Source organism: Paroedura picta, chromosome 11 (genome assembly GCF_049243985.1).
Source record: "Paroedura picta isolate Pp20150507F chromosome 11, Ppicta_v3.0, whole genome shotgun sequence".
Classification (NCBI taxonomy): Eukaryota; Metazoa; Chordata; class Lepidosauria; order Squamata; family Gekkonidae; genus Paroedura; species Paroedura picta.
Genome location: NC_135379.1, coordinates 9,434,589 through 9,457,675, shown reverse-complemented (window position 1 = coordinate 9,457,675; position 23,087 = coordinate 9,434,589). Strand labels below are relative to the sequence as shown.

The 23,087-nt window shown below is 44.8% G+C and overlaps 1 long non-coding RNA gene across 1 annotated transcript in view; it reads right to left on the bottom strand.

The window, feature by feature from the left end:
- LOC143820768 (uncharacterized) overlaps window positions 1-23,087 on the bottom strand; it is a 63,851-nt gene that overhangs the window by 18,396 nt on the left and 22,368 nt on the right. The window lies entirely within an intron of this gene.

Below are 23,087 nucleotides of genomic sequence, written 5' to 3'. Positions count from 1 at the left end.
AGAAAAGATTACTCTGGTTTTCAAGGCACTGAGAACTATGCGTGTGGATGGTTATCCGAAAGAATTTAATACGCGATTAAGCTGAGATATTAGCATGGGCACGCCGGAACACCGGAGGAAAGTTAAATGGCTGAATTTGCCTACAACATTTTTAGAAATACGTATCCCAAAGAGAAAGAGGATGTGCTGGGATTTCAAAGCATTCCCTCCCGGGCTGCTTCTAGGTAAGAGAAGGAGGGAGGGTTTGGTAGTTTAATACATGAATCAGGCTCATTGGTCTGCTGATTGCAGATCTAAAAATTGCTCATGCTCAACATCTGTCAGTTTAGTGCCAAGTACAAAGCAAGGAAATAAGCATATCTTGAAAGCTGATGGAGAAATTGAGGAAGATGGGATGATTGTCAATGTCAAAGATGGCAGCCGTCGAAGAGAAATAAGCCGAGATCTCCAGTTTTGTCCAGACAAATGAAAGTGGAATGTTTAATGAGACACCCTGTAGTAGCACAGCAACCAGCGAGAGGGCTGAAGGAGGGGATAGAGCGGGTTTGCAATGCCTGTGACATCACTGTGACAACAAGTCGCTCTAAGAACTTCTCGGAACACTGTCGGGACTCCTTGAGTTCCGCAGGGCCTGCAAAATGGAGTTCTTCCACCAGGCATTTGGTTAAGGCCAGGTGGTAATCCCGGGTTGTACGGTCTGGTCCCCCCTGCCCACCTTTCGGTCCCTGCAAAACAGAGCTCTTCCGCCAGGCATTTGGTTAAGGCCAGGTGGTAATCCCAGGTTGTACGATCTGGTCCCCCTGTGTGCATTATTAGGCAGCATTAGGGATCCTGTGTCATCTCTATGTGTATTGCCTGTCAATATTACCATTAGCACCAGCCCGATGATCCAATATATGAGCAGAAGTTTTATTAGTATCTAGAGTACACTGACTTTTTACAATGTTGAGGATTGTTTTTAAGATGATTGGGGATTGTTTTAGGTTATGCTTTAGATGTGACTTGCTGTACACTGTCTCTTTTTCGTGAACCGCTGCAAGCCAGCTTGCTGGGAGCAGTGGTATGCAAGTCCAATTAATACATAAATAATAATATAATAAATAATAAAGTTTTCCCCAATTCCTACCCTTTGGGACTTCTGCAGCCCTTACCAGGTCCTTTTTGCCCACCAGTTTCACCCGGGTTGGCTAGGAGAGCCCTGTCAGACAACAAGCCAAGGCCTAGCCAGACTCTTAGCATTCAGATATGCAGAATTACACTTGAGACTAACTTTGGTTGGTTCTCCAATTTCAGATCCTGATCTGATGGGCCTCAGCAAAACATAGTTAGCAGAAGTTCTACACCCAGACAATGGCAGTCATAACAAATGGTTTAATGGAACCTGGGGATGCCTCACATGGGACACCTCTGAAGAAACCGCTGTATCTTGAGTTCCAGTGCTATCAGGAAAAAAAAAATTCACAGTCAGAGTAGTTCAGCATTGGAAGAGGCTGCCTAATGAGGTGGTGAGCTCCCCCTCACTGGCAGTCTTCAAGCAAAGGTTGGATACACACTTTTCTTGGATGCTTTGGGCTGATCTTCCGTTGAGCAGGGGGTTGAACTAGATGGCCTGTATGGGCCCTTCCAACTCTATGATTCTATGATTCTATTCTATGAAGAGAAAAAAAAGGGATCTAAAAATAATAATTATTAAGATATCAGGCTGCCTTATTGCCCGCTAGGTGCTTACTGTCAATACATATTTCATTGTTGTTACTGTGCTTGACGTTGAGTACAAACTCTTCTGGGTTCCATGACTTAGCCAGCCCTAGGAAATAATTGTAGAAGAGCCCTGTGGGACCTGATACACCAGAGCTTGGAAGCTAAGTAGGCCAACGATGGTGGGATGAAAGCTCACCAAGGAAGAACTTGGCTGCTAAGCAGAGGTAGGCCATAGCCAAAAACCTCTGCTCATCTCTTCCCTTGAAACCCCCGTGGGCCTGAGAGTGCCACGAGTCGATTGTGACTTGACTATACACGTTGTTGTTGTTGTTGTTGTTGTTATTGTGTCTGACCCTGAGCGCAGGCTGCCCTGGGTCCCAGAACTGAGCTCTCACTCACAAATAACGGTATGCTCAAACCCTTGAGAGCTGTTCTTGCATTGAAATTGCAACACAAAGAATCTCGGACCATTTTGCAAGAGCCAGAGTCCATCTAAACTGTTTTCCTGGTAGTTAACGATGATTTATCTCCGTTTCCTGAAGGGGTCGCTGCACCCTGCCTCCAAGCAATCCGACACGGCGCTCTTACAAAGCGTTTCTCACCAAGCGTTTCCTTCTAACAAGGCCAATGTCATTTTTCCCCCCTTCTCCTCCCGACAAAGCCTGACTTTTGCAAATACCACAGACCGGATTTCTACTTTCAAAATAACCTCAAGGAAGTCAACTATGAAGTTGGTTGAACTAAATCATGAAAGCTTTGGGGAGAGGGTTTTTTCCCCCCTCTGTCTCTCTCTTTCTCTCTCCCAAAGATTCACGTCATTTCATTCTGTGCTCCTGAAGAAACACGATCTGCAAGATTCATTATATTTCCAGAAAGGGCACAGAAAGGGTTACGCTGTTTGTTATGACTGTCCACAGAAACAGGCATTTTTTTATTTCACAGGGGGATTTTTTCTCTTTTTTTGTAATATTCTTGTAAAACAGTTTTGGGGAATGGCATTTTAAAAGAAGAAGTTGGTTTCTATACCCAGCTTTTCCCTGCCCAAAGGAGTCACAAAGCAGTTTATAATTGCCTGCCCACAACAGATACCCTGTGAGGTAGGTGAGGCTGAGAGAGCTCTGACTCCTCAGTTAAAACAGCACTATCAGGACTGTGACTAGCCCAAGGGCACCCAGCTGGCCTGCCTGTGGAGGAGCGGGGAATAAAACCCGGCTCACCAGATTAGAAGCCACTGCTTTTAACCACAACACTGGGCTATCCAGGTCGGGGTTTGTATTTTGAGGCCTCTTCTTAGTCACCCATGAAATACTCACTATTACTAGATTTCCAACATGAGAGTTAAAGTGTTTTCAACCATCACAGACGGAAGTAGAGCCCTGCATGATATACAGGACTTAAGACTCTGACCCCCAATTTTGTTCTCATAACTCTAGCAAATGTTATTAGTGCTCTTTAAAAAAAATATCTAGTCAGTTTATGATACATGCCCTTCCAGCAAGAGCTGTAAATAAAAATCCTAAGGATGCAGGGACAGATTGTAATTTATGTCCACCCAATTCCCAATTAATTTTACATTTAGCGTCAATAAAAGGTGTAGCGACACAGCCAAGTTAGCGAGCAGAAAAGATTTATTAATCCTGGAAGTCTGTATGAAATCTATACCATTTTCTGTTTATTTTATTAATAATCAACTGAGAAATTATTTGCTTAATTTTGTATTCATCTCCCCATATTAATTGCTTCCCAATGTGACGTTTAAGTAGTAAGAAGATTAGATATTTTCTGAAACCATAAATTCTACAGATTAGGGGCGAAATAGTTTCAAAAAACAGGAAATTGAGGCACTTTTCAATCTGACAATGGAATCTCCCAATGGCATTCTAGAATGGTTATGACGCTCCCTCAAAATCACAGTACTGAAATCTCAGAGGGGTCCCTCTACTTCTTTTGGAATCCATCACCCTTTGAAAATCACATCTGGCTTTGTACTCCAGCTGGAATTGCCAGCTCTGGGCTGGGAAAGAACTCTGGAGATAGGGGCTTGGGGAGGGAAAGGACTTCTGATTGGGGCCCGCTATTTCGATCGGTCTCCAGGCAACCAAGATCAATTCACAACAGAAAAGAAGGGAAAACAAAAGAACCCAACCTGAAAAGCAGGTGAGAACGAAAGAGCTTGAGGGTCACAAAAAGTATAAATGCATATTAAATAAACAATTTCTTAAACAAAGCTCAAGGTAAGTAAAAATATTAAGAAACCATCAAAAGGGAACACATATATCAGTCAAACATGTACACCATGTGTATAAGGCTTGAACCAAACACATTTCAATCTATAAGGCTAGATATGAGGAAAAAATTAGATATAGGCTAGATATCAGGAAAAAAAATTTTCACAGTCAGAGTAGTTCAGCAGTGGAATAGGCTGCCTAAGGAGGTGGTGAGCTCCCCCTCCCTGGCAGTCTTCAAGCAAAGGTTGGATACACACTTTTCTTGGATGCTTTAGGATGCTTAGGGCTGATCCTGCGTTGAGCAGGGGGTTGGACTAGATGGCCTGTATGGCCCCTTCCAACTCTATGATTCTATGATTCTATAAGATCTTCATTTACTTTATGGTGTTTATTAGATCCCAGATAGATGGGAAAATGAGCCTGATATACAATATCCAATAATAGCAAACTGCAGACTCAGGAAATGTAAAAGCATTCTACGTTAGTAAAGGGTTTCTTTACCCCCCTGAGGTAGTGGTTAACAGTGGCAGCATCAGGGTCATGACAAGCCCAAGGTCACCCAGCTGACTGCACATGGAGGAGCGAGGAATCAAACCCAGCTTGCCAGATTAGAAGCCACTGCTCTTGGCCAATACACCACACTAGTTCTCCTAAACAGGATACGTGAAGCATCATCTCCATCCAGGCTATCCAGACCACCCATAAAGATCTGCCTCTCAAGGCCTCCTCTCTGTGAGGGAGGGACTAGAAACTGCCCCCGGAATGCCCTCCCCCTCACTTCACCTGACCTGGATAGCCCTGGCAAACCCAAACCCCTGGAGACCAACAAGACTTTGAGGAGTCCCCATATCTAACAAAGGAAGCTTTAATTCTGAAAGGTTTATACTCCCCTAACTCTTGTTATTCTCTTAGGAGTCAAATTAAAGCATCCTTCAAAAAGGATGTAGCCAACACTGAAAGGGTACAGAAGAGAGTGATGAAGATGGATCAAGCCATATGAGGACTTGGTATCTGAAAGGTTGTCACTTGGATGAGGGCAGTAAGCTATTCCTGTTGGAAGCAGACGATAGGACCTGCAGTCAAGGAGTTAAATTTTGTGTAGAATGGTATCAGGAAAACCATTTCAGTCTGAGTAGTTCAGCAGTGGCATCAGCTTCCTCAGGAGGTGGTGAGCTCCCCCTCACTGGTGGTCTTCAAGCTGGACAGATACTTATCCTGAATGCTTCAGGCTGATCCTGCATTGAGCAGGCGGTTGGACTAGTTGGTCTGGATGGCCCCTTCCAACTCCAGGATTCTGTGCTTCTTTCCTAGTTGGAAAGAAGCCTCCAGAAATTCTATCCTCGACAGTCTCACCCTCTATCTCCTGGACTTCCTCAAGCCAGAGGTGGCAACCCTAGCAGTGTGACCTTCCCTATCATTTCAAGGCAGCCCACAAACCGTACCAGAATGATAACAATGACCATGATAAAGCATCAAGCCCCTCCGCTTCTATTTAGAGTTTCTCTTCTAATTTTCCCAATCAAGCTTGAAGGCGGATTTTATCATTCAGCTGACCAGTTTCGTTGAATAGCTACCAGGAACCTGATTGCTCCTTATCTGAATGTTGAAAGATAAATTGCTGGCAGGATTTTAAAACACACACACACACACACACACACCAAACCATTCTGCTATTATTTGGGATCTCAGCATGCATAAAAGAGTTCTGAATGAAGATTCTGAGCAACTGAGAGATAAAAAAAAAAAGAAACCAAACATTACTGTGGGTCCCACACCACATTGGGGTCTATCTCACAGCTGCTTCAACAGAGGCTGTCAACGAGGAAAGCAAGTACAGAACAGTTACTTCATGGTAGGGACATGGGGATTGGGATCCAACTTTGATTCAGTTGCTCCCTTAACTTGGCTCCTTTCTGTTGCTATTAATAAATTGCCTTTTCTTTCCTTCCCTGTCTTTCTCACACAAACACCGAATTCTCCATCCCTTTGTCCAAAGTGCTCCTTCTGTTGCAGGAAAGGAGAAAAAACTGGGTTTTATATGCTGCTTTTCTCTATCAGAGGGAGTCTCAAAGCAGCTTACAATCGCCTTCCCTTCCTCTCCCCACAAAAGACACCCTGTGAGGGAGGGGAGGCTGAGAGAGTCATGAGGGAGCTGTGACTAACCTCCACACGGCAGCAGCAGCCAAGCCCCATGGGTGTCCAGGAAATTGCCAGCCTCCCCCCTTTTCTGGCTGTGGGGTGGGTTCTGCTGCCTCTGATGCCAGCTGTGGGGAGACCCCTCCCGCAGGGGCAAGGACAGCAGGGTAAGTCTGGGGTATAGAATCCTAGAGTTGGAAGGGGCCATACAGGCCATCTAGTCCAACCCCCTGCTCACTTGGGTCCTTTTCCTTTAAGAATATCAAGGGTCACGAGTGGAAGTCAGGTGTCCCAGACCATCAGTTTTTAGTTGAGGTCTCTCTTCCCAAGACAGGCTCAGGATAAATCAAGGAGAAACAATAAAACCAGGAATCTCCTGCATATTCTCCAAACTACAGACTTTGCTTTCCATTCTGGGGTAGGTGTAATGAAAGAGTCAACCCTACCAGGAAGCTCTAATAAAGCAGGGACAAAGCTTTCATAACCTAGAATTCTCTCAGGATTTTCCCTTGATAATAAACACTTGTCTTTGAGGGAGAGGGAGGGGGGGAACATACTGTGTGTTCTCTTTCAGCCTAGTCTTGCTCATTCCAAAGGGGGGGGGAAGTGTATTACTACAGTCATTTCTGTTTTCCCCATGCCTGGGATCACCTGAATCTCCTGGGACCTCCAAGCTCAAAAGTTATTCATTCAAGTCACTGGCAGCAAAAGAAACAATAAGACCACATGGTCGCCCTACGGTCATGACAATGCCATCTCTCTTGGGGTGGGCTCAGAAATTGGTGGCATGCCTAAAGACGATCAAGCTATCTCCCCATGGACAGGAATTGATCCTAATCCTTCCAGCGGTGAAATTTTGATTGCTTCTGGTGTAGTGATCACAGAAAATAGAGAATTCCATAAATAACAGCATTTCTTCAGGGAAGGAAAAAATGTGGTTGTTTTTTTTTTTTCCCCTAGCTATTCTTTGAAAGGACTGCCAAAAAGGAGCCTTGGGAGGGGGAGAGGACTCCGTTGCTTTCCTGGGTTCTGTATCCGAATAGGACTTCTGCATGAATTTCGATAACACACCCACACGCCATTCAGATGTGCAAGTTCTGAGGGGGTTATAAGTACATCATGATGGGCTTGGTGAATCACAGCGAGGTTCATCTAAGCCAGGGGTAGTCAACCTGTGGTCCTCCAGATGTCCACGGACTAGAATTCCCATGAGCCCCTGCCAGCGTTTGCTGGCAGGGGCTCATGGGAATTGTAGTCCATGGACATCTGGAGGACAACAGGTTGACTACCCCTGATCTAAGCCGCCATTCTGATCCCACTAGCAGCCAGTCAGAATTTTCAAGGAGGTTATTTCCCCCAAGAGCCTCTTGTGGCGCAGAGTGGTAAGGCAGCAGATATGCAGACTGAAAGCTCTGCCCATGAGGCTGGGAGTTCAATCCCAGCAGCCGGCTCAAGGTTGACTCAGCCTTTCATCCTTCCGAGGTCGGTAAAATGAGTACCCAGCTTGCTGGGGGGTAAACGGTAATGACTGGGGAAGGCACTGGCACACCACCCCGTATTGAGTCTGCCATGAAAACGCTAGAGGGCATCACCCCAAGGGTCAGACATGACTCGGTGCTTGCACAAGGGATACCTTTACCTTTACCTTACTTCCCCTAAAGAAATAGCATCTTTAACAATCAATCAGATCTGCAGAATACAACCTGTGGTCTTTGAACAAAGCAAAGACTCTTCTTTAGAACTCTTGTCTCTTCAGTGTTGTTGTTTACTATCTGTCATCCCCCCAATGATGTTTTAAATACAGCAAGGTAATAAATTCAAGTCACTCAAGAAGAACAGGAAGAGGAAGATTTTTAGAGAGATGCAATTGATTGATTAAAACACGTGCGATAAATACGATAAATTAACTTTCTTTCGTTGAGTGAGAAGCCCACAAATAATTACTTGCTCTACTGAGGTTTAAAGATGATCAACTTGCCCTGGATGGGATTTCGGATGGGAATTGATGCTATAGGAACATTTGGAGGGCGAGTCCACAGTGCAATTCGGACAGCCATCAATTCTATTTTTGTTGGTGTTACAATGATGACCTTGGAGACCAAACCATAGATACGGTAGGCAGGCCCTCATTCCCAGGACAATTAAATCATGAAATGATACTTTGCCACTGCTGCGGCGATTGTACGAACCTGCATTTTTGCCATCCCTGGCTTTACCAGTTGCTTTGGGGTGGGGGGGGGGTTTAACATAAAGGGTTCGGCGGACTCAGACATCGTGAAAAATGTGCTGTTTTCGTAATGTGCTTTCTCCCTGTTTTTATGAAACTCTGAATCTATGAGCTGGAGGTGCAATTTATTAAATGTCATGGATGGGTCATCTGACCAGTAGTTTGAGCAAGAAATTCATATCCCATGATTCTGAAGGCTGAAAGGTTAATACATAACAGATGCTGCTTTGAAGGAAACCATTACAGGCAATGCTTTTCAATCAATGAGATGCTATTATGAGCAATAGAGCCAATTTCTTTTAATCAATGAACCTTTATTACTACATTTGCTAAGAGAGAAGCCTTATGCAGTTCATAGGAAACGGTCTGCAGTCTTCTGCCGAAAAGACCCTCCCTCCGCAGGGCTCTGCCTTCCCCCATTCTTGCTCATAATCACAGATAACACTATGTATTCTAGCAAATGAGGCAAACACATTAACTGTAAATGCATATTTGAGTTTTGAGAAAGAAGAAGGAAGCGTCGAGTTGGCAAGGACACATTTGATTATCTCTGTCGCTCTGTTCTAAAACAGGATAAATATTATGCCTTGCGACAGCCTCGGCAGGCTGTAGCAGCTAGCCTCCAATCTCTGCCGTGTTGCTTCGAAATGCTGTGCTGCATTATGTTGGAAATTACCTATGGAAGTCAGGGCGGGACAACTGAAAAAGGCAACCATTGGTTATTAGAAGGCTGCCATGGATTTTGAACTAGTAATTGGAAGGGTAACCGGAAAGGTTCTAAGAGCCAGTTTGGTGTAGCGGTTAGGAGCACCGACTTCTCATCTGGCAAAGCCGGGTTTGATTCCCCGTCCCCCCACATGCAGCCAGTTGGGTGACCTTGGCCTTGCCACAGCACTGAGAAAGCTGTTCTGACCAAGCAGTAATATCAGGGCTCTCTCAGCCTCACCTCCCTCAAAGGGTGTCTGTTGTGGGGAGAGGAAAGGGAAGGCAATAGGAAGCCACTTTGAGACTCCTTCAGGCAGTGAAAATGGGGTATAAAAGCCAACTTTTCTCCCCCCCCCAAAAAAAAAGAACCAACAAGCTGTATTCCAAGTAGCTGTTGTGCTTTCAGTGCTCCCACACAGCAGCCAGGGCAGTGAAGTTCCCAGTGCAGAAACGGTCTTGAGCTTCCCTTCCATCTCCCCATCTTCCTTTAGCAATCTCTTTATTCCTTTGTCCTCCAAACACATCCCTGCTTCCCTGGCTGGTTCCCTGTTCCAGATAAATATTTTAAAAATGTTTATTGCTTGTCTCGGTGCTTTTAGCAACCTGCCTTTCTAAAGCACTTATGAGAGCCCAGCTAGGACTACCGTACGTTTATCCATTCGCCTTTCGAAATCCAAAAGGCTTTGCTTCGATTTTTCTGTCAATTGTTTTGGATTTGGGGTTGCCATTTATTTATGTTGACATTTAAACACAGATTGTCAGAAAGAGGCACGGCAACTTCAGACGCACTTGATTCCCTGCACAATGGAAGCAGCCCAGATCTTTAACTCTCAAATAATACTAAAAGCAGCTTGTCGCCCATATTAATTTAAATTGCATGCGAGGAAACAGATGGTCAGCACTTTCATGTTTTTTGTAATCTGGAAGGGTGAATCAGTTTGCGCCTTGGCACTTGTAAACATGTCATATTTGAAGAGGCTTACAAATGATTCATGTATTCCCAACTTTTACCCTTCGCTCTTTCTCTCTCAGGGACAATGAGAAACACACCTACATGGAGCCTTCCGTGGCAGAGGAATGGAAAGAACCAAATCCAATTTTTTTTTCAGTTTCTGGAGAAATTCGTCTAGCAGGCCCACTCAGAAACCAATGCAAAGCCAATGAGTAACGCCTGCACAGGATCTGGGCCCGAAACACAGGTGAAAGCAGCCATAGAAATAGGGTTATTGGCTCCAGGTTGGGAAGCACCTGTGGGGTTGGAAAATGGCCAGCCTGCTTTATCCTGTTGCTTTCTCAAACTTTAGTTCAGGCTTGTAACTGCAAGCAGGCCTCAAACTGATCCTTTTGTGAAATCATGTGCCTCCAATTAAGCCCCAGATGGAATTGTCCTTGGGAGTCTCACACCTGTGGCCTGGAAGCTCAGTAGCTTGCTCTGTGTTGAAGATAAGGCATTCTTTCCCCAGCTCTCTCAAATTAGCACTATGAGAACCTGACCTAGGGCTGGTGCAGGTCACAATGGTGTCGTTTTTGTTTTAGCTAACGTTCTGATTGGTTGTGACCCCGACACACCAACTTGACACCAAGAATGCCATTGAGGTAATTCTAAATTGGCATATGAATTTGATTGGCCTCGTATACGAAGTCCCAGGTGGGGATTTTTTCCCCCATAAAGGATCCATCTTTACATCTATCCATTATCTTACCCCATTGCCAACCCCTACCTCATCTTGTGGGACTTTGGTTCCTGTGGATTCCCCTGGGTTTGACCAACTTTGGGACTTCGAATCTCAACCTTGTAACCTCATGGTTGTAAGTGTAAGTGTTTAGCAAGCTATATGATACAACCTTATTATTTTGTTCCCAGCTAATATCAGTTTTGTGTATTTGTTCACCCTGAATAAATGTCAACGAAATTTTACAACCATTTGTCTGTTTCCTGGCAGGAACAACAGCAACCAGTCCTGGATCTGTATTGGCCCTGGAGAAAATGAGAACTTTGGAGGGCAGGATCTATGGCAGGAGCGGGCAAACTGTGACCCTCCAGATGTTCATGGACTACATTTCCCATGAATTGTAGTCCATTGACATCTGGAGGGCCACAGTTTGCCCATCCCTGTTCTATGGCATCATAACCTCCTGGGGTCCCTCCCCAGACTCCACCCCCAAATCTCCAGGAAAGCCCCAGATGAGAGCAGGCAGCCTTACTAAAGATGTGCTCTTCAAAAGGATGGGCAACTCTGGAACGAATATTCTCACTATCAGATCAGCCTACCTAACATGGTGGTTGTGAGAAAACGGAGAAGGGGAAAAGAGGAGTCATGTTTGGAGCCCTGAGTGGTTTGAAGAAAAGGTGAGAGAACCATGGGGTCTATAGATCAAGAGCCTCTGGACATACAAGCGCAAGCCACGAGGATACACTAGAATATTACAAATACTGTTTTGGAAACGTAGCCCTTTGAATATATCGGCTTTGCTATTACAGGAGAGAGAACAAATCAGGCAGGTATTTCTCTCCTCTTTCTGACTATCGGACGGCACCGATGACTCTCCCAGCTTTTGAGAAAGCTGGAGACGTTTTTGTCCTGCTTATGAGCTATATTGAAATTTCTGGTGGCTGTACCGGGTAACAGGGAATATATGAAATCATCCGTCATGCTTAAGACAGGAATGACAGGCCAAGAGAGAAATTGTCAGAAAGTAATCTGTGCTCGAGAGGGAACTGGAAACTTCTCCAGAGTTCATCTTTTTTCCCAGAAAGAAGATTAATGCAACCGTCTCGTAGCAAAGTAATTTATTCTTATAAAACTGATTAGTATAATGAATTACTTCCCAAACGAAACACTACGGTTGGACCTAAACCCATGCTACCGGTTAATGTGAATTTTGTGGCTCTGACCCATTTATTATACTTGGGGATTCCTATGCACTGTGATAGCAGAGAAGCAATTTTCGCGGTGTCCTTTGCAGAATAACTCAGTGCCTTGCATTGCTAAGCTGCAACCTAGTGCTTCCCTCTGCTTCTATAAGGGGGAGGAGCATTGCCACGACTCCTCCCACTGTCCCCAGTCACCCACCTCTTTTTTTAATTTTTAATTTTGTCCTTCTCTTATCCAGCCTCCTAGGCCCTGTTTCGTACAGCATGCAGCAGATTTTTAGAGATAAAATAATTTGTGGAACAGACAAAGCCTTGCTGGGTCTCTCCCTGAACTGGTACTTGTAAAAGAGCAGAGCAGACATTTACAGTGGAAAAGGAAAGGTGTAGTGGTTAGAGCACAAGGAGACCCAGCTTCAGAACCCCTGTTCTTCCAAGGAAACTTGCTGAGCAGTCTGAAACCAGTTGCATATTCTTACCTGCATCTACCTCACAAGGTTGTTGTGAGCATAAAATGGAGGGGAGGAGACCAATGTAAGAAGCCACTTTGGGGTCCTACTGTGGAAAAAGATGGGGGCATAATTGAGGTAAATAAATAAATTCAGCATTGACTGCAAAAGCCACTAGGTCCCGATTATGTATGTATGTATGTATGTATTTGGATTTTTATACCACCCATTTTTTACAGAATGTGAAAAACATGTGAATATTTTTTTCCTCACACCAATTTCCTTTTTGTTCATACTATATTCACATGTTTTAACAGTTTCTCCTTCCACACAACAGGCACCTTGTGAGGTAGGTGAGGCTGAGAGAGCTCTGAGAGAACTGTGACTGGCCTAAGATCACCCAGTAGACTTAATGTGGCGGTGGAGTGAGGAGTAAACCCTGTTCTCTCTATTTGTGTCCATCCCACATGCTGATTCCCTCATTGTATGGTATCCCCTGTGCAACCACTGAGTCGTGTCTGACCCTTGGGGTGACACCTTCTAGCGTTTTCATGGCAGACTCAATACGGGGTGGTTTGCCAGTGCCTTCCCCAGTCATTACCATTTACCCCCCAGCAAGCTGGGTACTCATTTTACAGACCTCGGAAGGATGGAAGGCTGAGTCAACCTTGAGCCGGCCGCTGGGATCGAACTCCCAGCCTCATGGGCAGAGCTTCCAGACTGCATGTCTGCTGCCTTACCACTCTGCGCCACAAGAGGCTCTCTCATTGTACTGTGGTTTATGTCGGAGCCATCATTGGTGGGGCTTTGCTGAATTGTGGTCTTTTTGTCACATGACTGTTTACATCCAGAATCTACAGCTGTGAGGCAGCACACAATGGCCTGAAGATGGAATTACGAGCAGTTCCCGATGACTTTGTAAAGTTTTCTTTTTTATTCTGAGTCATTTTGGGGAGGGAGCGGGAATACCTCATTAATGCAAATTGCTAAGAATAAAGGTTGTTGGGGGGGGATCCTTCAGGCCTTTATCCTAATTTGCATCTTCACTTAAGAAGAAAAAGAGGAAATATAATTGCTTTAGAGGGGTTGTAGCTAAATTAATACCAGTTGTAAGAGAATATTAAAGAACTGAAGTTTGGGGCTCTTTTGGCAGAGAGGAGACTTCACAGTGATCCAGCTGCAGATTCTCTTCTGAGAAAGAAAAGGAAGCAAGTGTTGGTGGAAGGAGAGAGAAAGCCTAAGAGGATGAGCTGGCGGAACTACTACTAAGGAGCGTCCGGTCATTCTCAGAAAAATGGTGGAATGCAGCCTGGTGTGGTGGTTAGGAGTGCGGACTTCCAATCTGATGGGCTGGGTTTGATTCCCCACTCCCCCACGTGCAGCCAGCTGGGTGACCTTGGGCTCATTTCAGCACTGATAAAGCTGTTTTAACTGAGCAGGAATATCAAGACTCTCTGAGCCTCGCCTACCTCACAGGGTGTCTGTTGGGGGGAGAGGAAAGGGAAGGCAATTGTAAGCCGCTTTGAGACTCCTTCGGGTAGAGAAAAGCGGCATATAACAACCAACTCTTCTTCTTCTTCAGTAATATCCGGGTTCTTTCAGCCTCACCTTTTAAAATTGGCTAACTTCCTGGAGCAACAAATAGGCAGACAAGCGTGCAGGCAATGCCAAAAATAAAATATTTTTTCCAAAGTTGTAACACAAAGCATGCCTCTTCAAAATTTTCTCCCCCTCCCCCAAATCAGCAATGAGATTAATTTTAAAAAGTATCAAAGGACTCGTGATCCCATAAGGGGTGGCATTCAAAAAGCACTATGCATCTATGATTCCATACATAGGCATTTCAATGTAAAAGTATGAATTTAAAAAAAAAATTAGCAGGCATCGTGGAACCTTTAAAACATAGAGAAATGGGATTGGTTGCCTGGATTGATTGACAGGGAGAAGCTCAACGTATATAAGGTACGTTGCTCTCTTCTGCCATTTCCAGCAGCAGATATGGAGGATAAGATGCATGAAAATAAGGCAGCTAAAAGGCGAGGAGGGGCTGGGAGGGCAATAAAAATTTAGCGCTTTGCCATTCAGCTGGCGTAACGCTATTTTTGCTGATGTTCGGATATTGCCTTTGTTTTTTAAGAATGTCTTTCACCACCGCTTCTTCCTCCCTTCCATCTTTCTCCCATTCCCAGCTTTTTTCCCCCTTTCTTTTTAAAAAGCCAAATTGGTGCAAAATATGTCCGGTTAAAAAGTGAAATGAATCCGTGACTGACACTAAATGAATGCTTAAGGAATTGGAAGCCTGAAAATAAGGTGCCTGATGACTGAAGGGGAGAGGATTTCTGCGAACCATCGCTGGATTATGAATGAGGCATTCAGCATCATGGAGAGAGAAGGTGATTACAGAAATCAAGGCGCTTGCACAGTGCAGAGTGTGGCAGGACTTCTGATTGGGCAAGGCAGCTGATGAAGGGAAGCAGCCAAAGAGTCATCAGCCGCAAATAAAGGGGTGGAAGGAGAGCGGCAGAGACCAGGAAGGGAGAAGCTAGCCTTGGAGGGAGACAAGCACTCCCATCAAGTCCCTTCCAGTATCATCAAGACAACAGATGGTCAAGAGTTAATGAAGCCAGGAAACAGTGCTACCTGTTTCAAGGGACACCTTGCGAGTGACTCATGGCAACAAAATAAGAGCTGAGAATGGCCAGGTTGGTGATTGTTACAAGATCTAGACTAGTTTTGCCTCCCTCCTCTCTTTGCTTCTCTTGCATTGTGACCTTCTGCCTCTTTCTCGAACGAATGCCAGTTTGCAGTTGAAAAACTGGGTGAAACATAACCAAAAATCAAGCATGATATGTGTGGGTCTGGTCTACATCCACCCTTTTCAACCTTTTGACCACAGAAGAACCTCAGAAATAATTTACAAATAATTGAAAAGATTTTTAACATTGGAATGAGCAAACTGGAACAGTAAAATACAGTCTTTTTGATAGGTGCCGTTTTGTGTTGGCGGAAAGTGCCCAGAGAAATACCAATTGCCGCTTTTGGGGTCAGGAGGTGAATTTCTTCCTGGACGGAGTGGCTGGGGATTTGTTTTTTTTATTTTATTTATTCATGCAATTTATATATGGCCCCTCACTGTGACATCTCAGAGCAGTGTACCTAGAACCAATGGGATGGTACCTTGAAACATTTGGAATGGTATGAACAAGCAAAAGATATAAGCAGTTATAACAGCATTTGAGTAATTGCAACCACACAACAGTTAGAAAGGGATAACAATAATGGTAAGGACGTGCTGGGGGTCAAAGTTGCTTTGCTAGGGGACAATGTTGTGTGTTGGGGGGGCACCATCATGGGTCTCATCTGAAAGCCTGGAGGAAGAGCTCTGTTTGGCAGCCCTTCAAGTTCCGATAGGGCCTTGATTTCTTTGGGGAACTCATTTCACCTGGTTGGGGCCATGGATGAGAAGGCTCTGGTAGAGGCCAGGAGGATAGGTCCAGGCATCAACAGATTGTTGGAGTAGATAGAGTGTGTTGCTCTTTGGGAAATACAGGTGAGTAGATGGTCCTTGAGGTATGCAGGACCCTGACCCTGTTTTTTTGGGGGGGGATCATCTGGACATGGAATAGGGGTCACTGTGGCTGGGCAGGCAGTTCTGAGTTTCCTGCATTCTGCAGAGAGCTCAACTAGATGATTCCAACTCTATGAATTCTGTGATTCTAAGTCACAGGTGACTTCTGGTGACTTCATAGGGTTTTCAAGGCAAAGAGATAAACAAAGTTGGTTTGCCATTGCCTAACTCTGGGTAGCAACCCTAGACTTGCTTTGTCTATTTATTTGTTTCTTTAATTTCCACACACACACACACACACACACACCCTTGGGTCTGCTTGCTGAGTTGAAAGATGCGCTACATATAAATGAAAAGCAATAAAAGAACAATAAAACCCATTAAAACATTGACTTTGTTGAACTGGGGGAGCGATACAGACCCCTAGTTAGAGAAGGCTGGGTAAAAGTCTCTTTTTAAAAGTACTTTTCATATTTCACTAGGAGAGGATTGCTAAAGGAGGGGGGGATAAAAAACCTTTCACCTTTTCTTTTCAGTTCACAAACCAAGACCGAACAGACAATTTATCAAAAGAAAGGTATATTAATGGCAAATTGGGCTGGTTTTGCTTAATGTGCAGAATTTCCCCCAACAGTTCCGAAATGTACAACCCTCTGAAGGCCTCCCTTTTTTTTTATTCTCTTGACCTTTCTGATCACTTCCGACCTTCTTTGTAATTTATAGAGCTCTAAGTCCCCAGTCATGTTTTACTGGTCTTCTGGCATTTCCATCCCACAGAATCCACTCCCCCTCCCCCCAAAGATTTAATAGCTGGGCAGGTGAGCAGAAGAGCAACCCCTTTCTCCCTGGACCTGCTATTGTGTCTCAGGTAGCTCATCTCGGGAATTTCAGGCTTGGGGATTCAACTCGACTCCTTGTCAAGTCAGCGTTCTTCGTGCAGAGCTAATATTGTAGAGACATTTAACTTGTGGGTGTATCTAAAGGGACAGAGGGCAACGAATCCTTGGCTTGTGCCAGGCGAAAGTTTGAAACCAGTGCTTCCTAAACTCCTGGTGCGCAGGGACAGAATCATGGAATCTTAAGAGTTGGAAGGGGCCATACAGGCTATCTAGTCCAACCCCCTGCTCAACGCAGGATCAGCCTAAAGCATCTGGGGAAAATATCTGTCCAGCTGCTGCTTGAAGCTTGCCAGTGAGGAGGAGCTCCCTACCTCCTGAGGCAGCTGATTCCACTGCTGAACTACTCTGACTGTGAAATTCTTCCCCCCTGATATCTAGCCAATATAATTCTACATGGAGTTTAAACCCATTACTGAGGGTCCTGTCCTCCACTTCCAACAGGAACCTTTCCCTGCCCTCCTCTAAGTGACAACCTTTCAAATACTCAAAGACAGCAATCATGTCCCCTCTCAACGTCCTCTTACCCAGGCTGAACGTCTTCCCTAGCGGTCTGTAATAGAATTACATTTGCTTGACATTCACAATTATGTATAGCTCGGATCACTACCCCCCCCCCCCGCCCCACTCAACATATGTATGTGCCATCAGGTTGCGACTGACTTATAGGCAACCCCAGCAGGGAGTTTCCAAGGCCAGTGAGAAGCAGAGGTGGTTTGCTATCGCCTTCCTTCCCAGAGTCGTCATTGATGGTCCCAACACTGAACTTGCTTCACTTCCACCATCTGTGGAGATAGGGCTATAAAATACTCTTCCACATGCTTCTCTCAAGAGCCTATAAGGTTGCTTTTATTGGACTCTACTTGGTTCGTGAGTCTCAGCACACATCACAGTCAATGGGGGGAGGGGGGCTTCCTGAGTCACGGGAATAAAATAAATGAAGACAGCACAAGTCTGTTTGTGTGATGTGACGTTTACGGCAGCCAAGTTACCCCGCTTCTCACTGGCTGCCCCACACTGAACAGCTGGATTTCCTACATGCTCATGTTCATAACCAATGGTCATACCCAACAGTCACGAGCCGCTTCCTCAAAATATGACCTTGGCTGAGCCCAGGGGTAGTCAACCTGTGGTCCTCCAGATGTTCATGGACTATAATTCCATGAGTCCCTGCCAGAAAATGCTGGCAGGGGCTCATGGGAATTGTAGCCCATGAACATCTGGAGGACCACAGGTTGACTACCCCTGGCTTAGCCCTTCAGCCTCCCATCGGAAATCAATTGATGAATGTAGACCTGCATTTCCTTGCCTTCATCCTTTTTTGGACCTGCTCTTTTACTCAGTGAGGTTAGATGGTCATATATGGCAACAGGGATGTCTCCTGGGCTTCCGCTGCTCTGTCAAGAGCCATACACACTGACAATGATGTAAAAATCCCACAATACCTGTCGTGTATGTGAACCATCCTGCCAAGTCACAACTGATTTATGGCAACCCTGCAGCGTTTTCAAGCCAAGAGACAAACAGGAATGGTTTGCCATTCCTTGGCTCTGTGTAACAATCCTTGACTTCTTGGCGGTCTCTTATTCAAGTCCCAACCAGGGTTGACGCTGCTTAGCTTCCCAAATTTGTTACAATTGGGACAGCCTATGGCATCCAGGTCATGAGAGCACATAGTTGTCTACAGATTGAGAACTATTGGCTCTAATCATAGATCCATATGCATAAAAGCTAAATATATTGTTTTTCACCAATTAACATAATGTACAGGACAGCAGAAAAGTAGTTGTTCACTGGTTGGACACTACCTGGCCTATAAAGTAGCAATCCCCAACCTGTGGGCCGCGGACCACATGTGGTCCGTTGACTAATTGGAGGTGGGCCGCAAAGGACGCCTTCTCCCTCCCCCTCCCCCAGCCCTTTACAACACACTTTGGGTGTCATTGTCTCCCAGCACTCCCAGATGGGACAATCTCGTTGCAGAGAAACAAGCTCAGGGTTCCTATTGATTTGTCATTGTCATGAATTAAAATTTCCATGAAAATAAAATGTTCCTTATGTTAATTGTTGTGGCGTGTCTGTATCTTATTTTGAAGGGATGTTTAAACATTACCATAGCGACCAGAGAGCGTTAGGACAGTGGTTGAGAGTAGAGGAGTAAACTACCCCCCACACACACACACACACACTGGGCCTCAGTAAAATTGTCAAGCATCGAGTGGTCCCCGGTGATAAAAAGGTTGGGGACCACTGCTATAAAGGACTGACCCAGCAGAGCTTTTCTTATGGTTCTTAAACTCCTCCAGCCCAAGAGTTTAGCTATATTGATTGATCAGCTTATTTATCAAATTTATTTATAGCCCACCTTTCTTGCCAGGTCTCCAATCTTATCACTCTAAATTATACTCAATGGTATAATTATAATTTGTGAATTTTTGAAAAAGGAAAAAAAATGTTGGGTCGGACATGCCATTTGTAACCAGCAATAATGCTCCTTTGTAATCTTAAAATCCCCCTTTTTATTCCCTCTGGGTTCCTTTGATAAGCACAGCTGAGGGTCAGACAATTTTATATGGTGGCTCTCAATGTAAAAGTCAATTTGAGCGCACCAGATGGGAAAATGGAAAGATGAGCAAAACAGCCAGAGAGAGAGAATTAAAATCTGAAGATTCTTCTCTTCTCTTCCCGTCCCTTTCCTACCGGGGGGGGGGGAGGAGAAAACAGCATTTCATCCCCCCACCCATTACAGAAATACTTTTCCCCCCCCAAAGTCTATCTCAATACAAAAGCCGAGAGAGTCAAATATGTTGTCTTGTCTTATCACTTCTGAACAGACTCTAGAGTTTGAAAGGAGTTCAGGAATTTGCTTAACTTGCCATTTGGAACATAATGAGGGAAGGAGGGTGTCCTGCTTTTGGAATCGGTGGTGGCTTCACAGCCATTCGAGAGGCTGCGAGGATAAGCAGAAACGGGATTGCCAGGACTTGCTCATCGCTCGGATATCAGAGCTGATTTCCTGATTAAGGCACACACATACACATTAGTGTAGTGTTGCTGAGTAGCCATACAAATGACAAATATCCGTTCTAAACCTTGACATACATTAAAATAAGCTTCTAAACAGGAAATGAAGGCCTTCCTTGATATAAAAATTTTGGCCATCAGTTTATTGACTCATTGGTTTCCCAAGATACCGGGGGTGGGGGAATGACCCATATATCCTTCTTCCCCCCCCGCAGGCCACATCAGTTGTTCATGGACTACTGTAAGCCGCTTTGAGCCTCCTTCGGGTAGGGAAAAGCGGCATATAAGAACCAACTCTTCTTCTTCTTGCCGGAACTTGATGATTAAATGTCAGTGTTATGCTTGCCTCTGGCTCATGCCAATGTCCCAAGAATTTGGGACTTGTCCCATTTGTGCAGCTCGCAGCCTCTCTGTGTCAGGTTCCACCATCCTAGATTATGCCTAAAGGATTCTACAATGTGGGAATTGTGAAGAGTTGGTTCTTATATGCCGCTTTTCTCAACCCAACGGAGTCTCAAAGTGGCTCTCAATTGCCTTCCCTTCCTCTCCCCACAACAGACCCCCTGTGAGGGAGGTGAGGCTGAGAGAGCCCTGATATTCCTACTCGGTCAGAACAGCTCTATCAGTGCTGTGGCGAGCCCAAGGTCACCCAGCTGGCTGCATGTGGGGGAGCGCGGAATCGAATCCAGCATGCCAGATTAGAAATCCGTGCTCCTAACCACTACACCAAGCTGTTCTGTGTTCTTTTGTACCTCAGCTACTTGTGGTCTTTATTGGCCCTTATGGATTGGTATGCTTAGTTGTTTCTATTGACTTGATTGTTTTACTATGCTTTCACTGTTCAAATTCATTTTTACTGTTCTTGCAGCAGGCGGGTTTCATTTTATTGTTGTGAGCCCCCGCAACTCAGTCTAGAGATGTGGCAGACATGTTTTCCAAATAAATAAATAATACAAGTCATCCTCTCCAACTCTCTGGGAAGTACTGAAGCCTTGGGAAGCCCGCCATTTTGTGTCCTTTCAATACTACTCAACAACACTACACAAGGAATAACGGACACCACTTAGAGGGAGCTGAGGCATGTAACCTAATAACAGTAGTTCTTGTTGCCAAAAAAAAAAACCCACAAAAGGTTAAAGACAGGAGAGCCATCTGGACTCAAGACAGAAAGTTATGACCTGACAAAAGGAAGAGTCCAGAGGCTAGTTCCAGATGGACCTGAGGAGAAGAAACTGTGCTACACTAATTAAAAAATGGGGCATCCCTTAAATATATGAGAATCTACATATATCTAGGCTAGTAGTTCAAATACAAAAGCATTGTCTAAGAGCCTGGAAAAGAACATTGGGAGGGGGAAGTTAGATTTATTAATGTGCTTCTAGTAAATTCCTAACTTCGCTAAGGATTTGGTTTTATACCCCACTGTGTTCCTTCCTCTCTCCAAAGACTCAAGTGCATGGGTGCCCTTTGCTCCATTGGGCAAAACAATGTGAGGGCCATTTTCAGGTTACAAAAAGTGAAGCCAGAACTAAGAGCTACCCTCCCCTCCAAACTAGACCACAGCCTGAGCCTCCGGGGAGGGCGGTATATAAGTATGATAAATAAATAAATAAAATATTCCAAACAGATCCTGTATAGCATGAATTTAAAATTTAGGAGATCCATTGTTAAAGGCTCATTTGACCTTAACAATGGTGCTGTGTAATTTGCCAGTGCTGGCTTGGGAAATTCCTAGAGATTTGGGGGAATGGAGTCTAGGGAGGCCAGGGTTTGGAGAGAGAAAGGAACACAGTGGGGTATAAGGCCAAATAGTCCTCCCTTGAAAACATCCTTTTCCTCCAAAATATCTACTGATGTTTGTATTCTGGAGATTAGTTGTAAGTCTGGATGATTGCCAAATCCCACCTGGAGGTTAGCAAATCTGGGGTCCAGTTCTTCCAATGACAATTTATTGTTACTGAAATAGGTAGTCTCCTTAATTAGTCAGGAGAATTAGCTCTAAGAAGGCAGAGTGAGGGGGGATAACCTGGGATTCTCCACCTATGTATATGAAGATTTTTCCCTGAAGAGAACTCCCATCTAAAGCAAGTCGATGTTTAACCTGAAAGATTTTTATTCAAAAGAGAAAGACTAAAACAAAATGCATACAATACACATACATACAAGAGCTAATGAAAAGTTCATAGGTAGAAGAGGAGGGGAGAGAAGCACTTTTACGGAAGGGCAATAATGACCAATATTGAAGGGGTCTGCAGAAGCAGCAGGCGGAAGAGCAAAATAGCCAGCACTCCAGAAGAGCTGAAAGCCCAAGAAAATGGTGCTGTATGTGGAGGATCCAACACACACACAACACAGCACACACATACAACACAGAGACACTACTGGGAAGCAGAACGCTCCAGATATAGGGTAAAGCATACACCCTGAGCTTGTTATGCTGAGAAGGATGGTAAAGAAATTGCATAAATAAATAAAAACATACCCTTGGGCAGATCTGATGTTTGTCAGAAAAACAAATGCTTAATGAGCCAGCTTAGTGAAGTGGTTAGGAGTTTGGACTTCTAATTTGGCAAGCTGAGTTTGCTTCCCTGCTCCCCCACATGCAGCCAGCTGGGTGACCTTGGGCTCACCACAGCACTGAGAAAGCTGTTCTGACCAAGCAGTAACCTCAGGGATCTCTCAGCCTCACCTCCCTCACAGGGTGTCTGTTGTGGGGAGAGGAAAGGGAAGGCGATTGTAAGCCGCTTTGAGACTCCTTCTGGTAGAGAAAAGTGGCATATAAGAATCAACTCTTCTTCTTCTTTAATGGGGTAGACAATAATGGGGGAGAAGCTTGATGACCTTACAGGGCAGAAAGGCTAGTGAGTTAGCTGAATAGAATCAAGCCTTGCTTGACTGTAGCTTAATTAGGGTAAGTGAGTGCAGAGGAAGTAAGGTTGAACAGGATGACATTGTTCCAAAGGCTATAGAGTCTGAGAGATTCAATAGCCAACCATTATGCATCACAATCAGAGCAGTTCAGCAGTGCTGTTGCCTGCCTAAGGAGGTGGTGAGCTCCCCTTTAAGCAGCGGCTGGACAGATACTTATCATAGACGTTTCAGGTTGATCCTGCATTGAACAGAGGGTTGGACTACGTGGCCTGTATGGCTCCACCCAACTCTAGGATTATTCTATCTCTCTGGAGCATTGAGGGGGCATTAGCCAGTCTACCTGCCTAGGAATATTTTCCAACCAGCATCCATTTGTCTCATTTGGGGCCCGGCAGTGTCCTGCACTTATG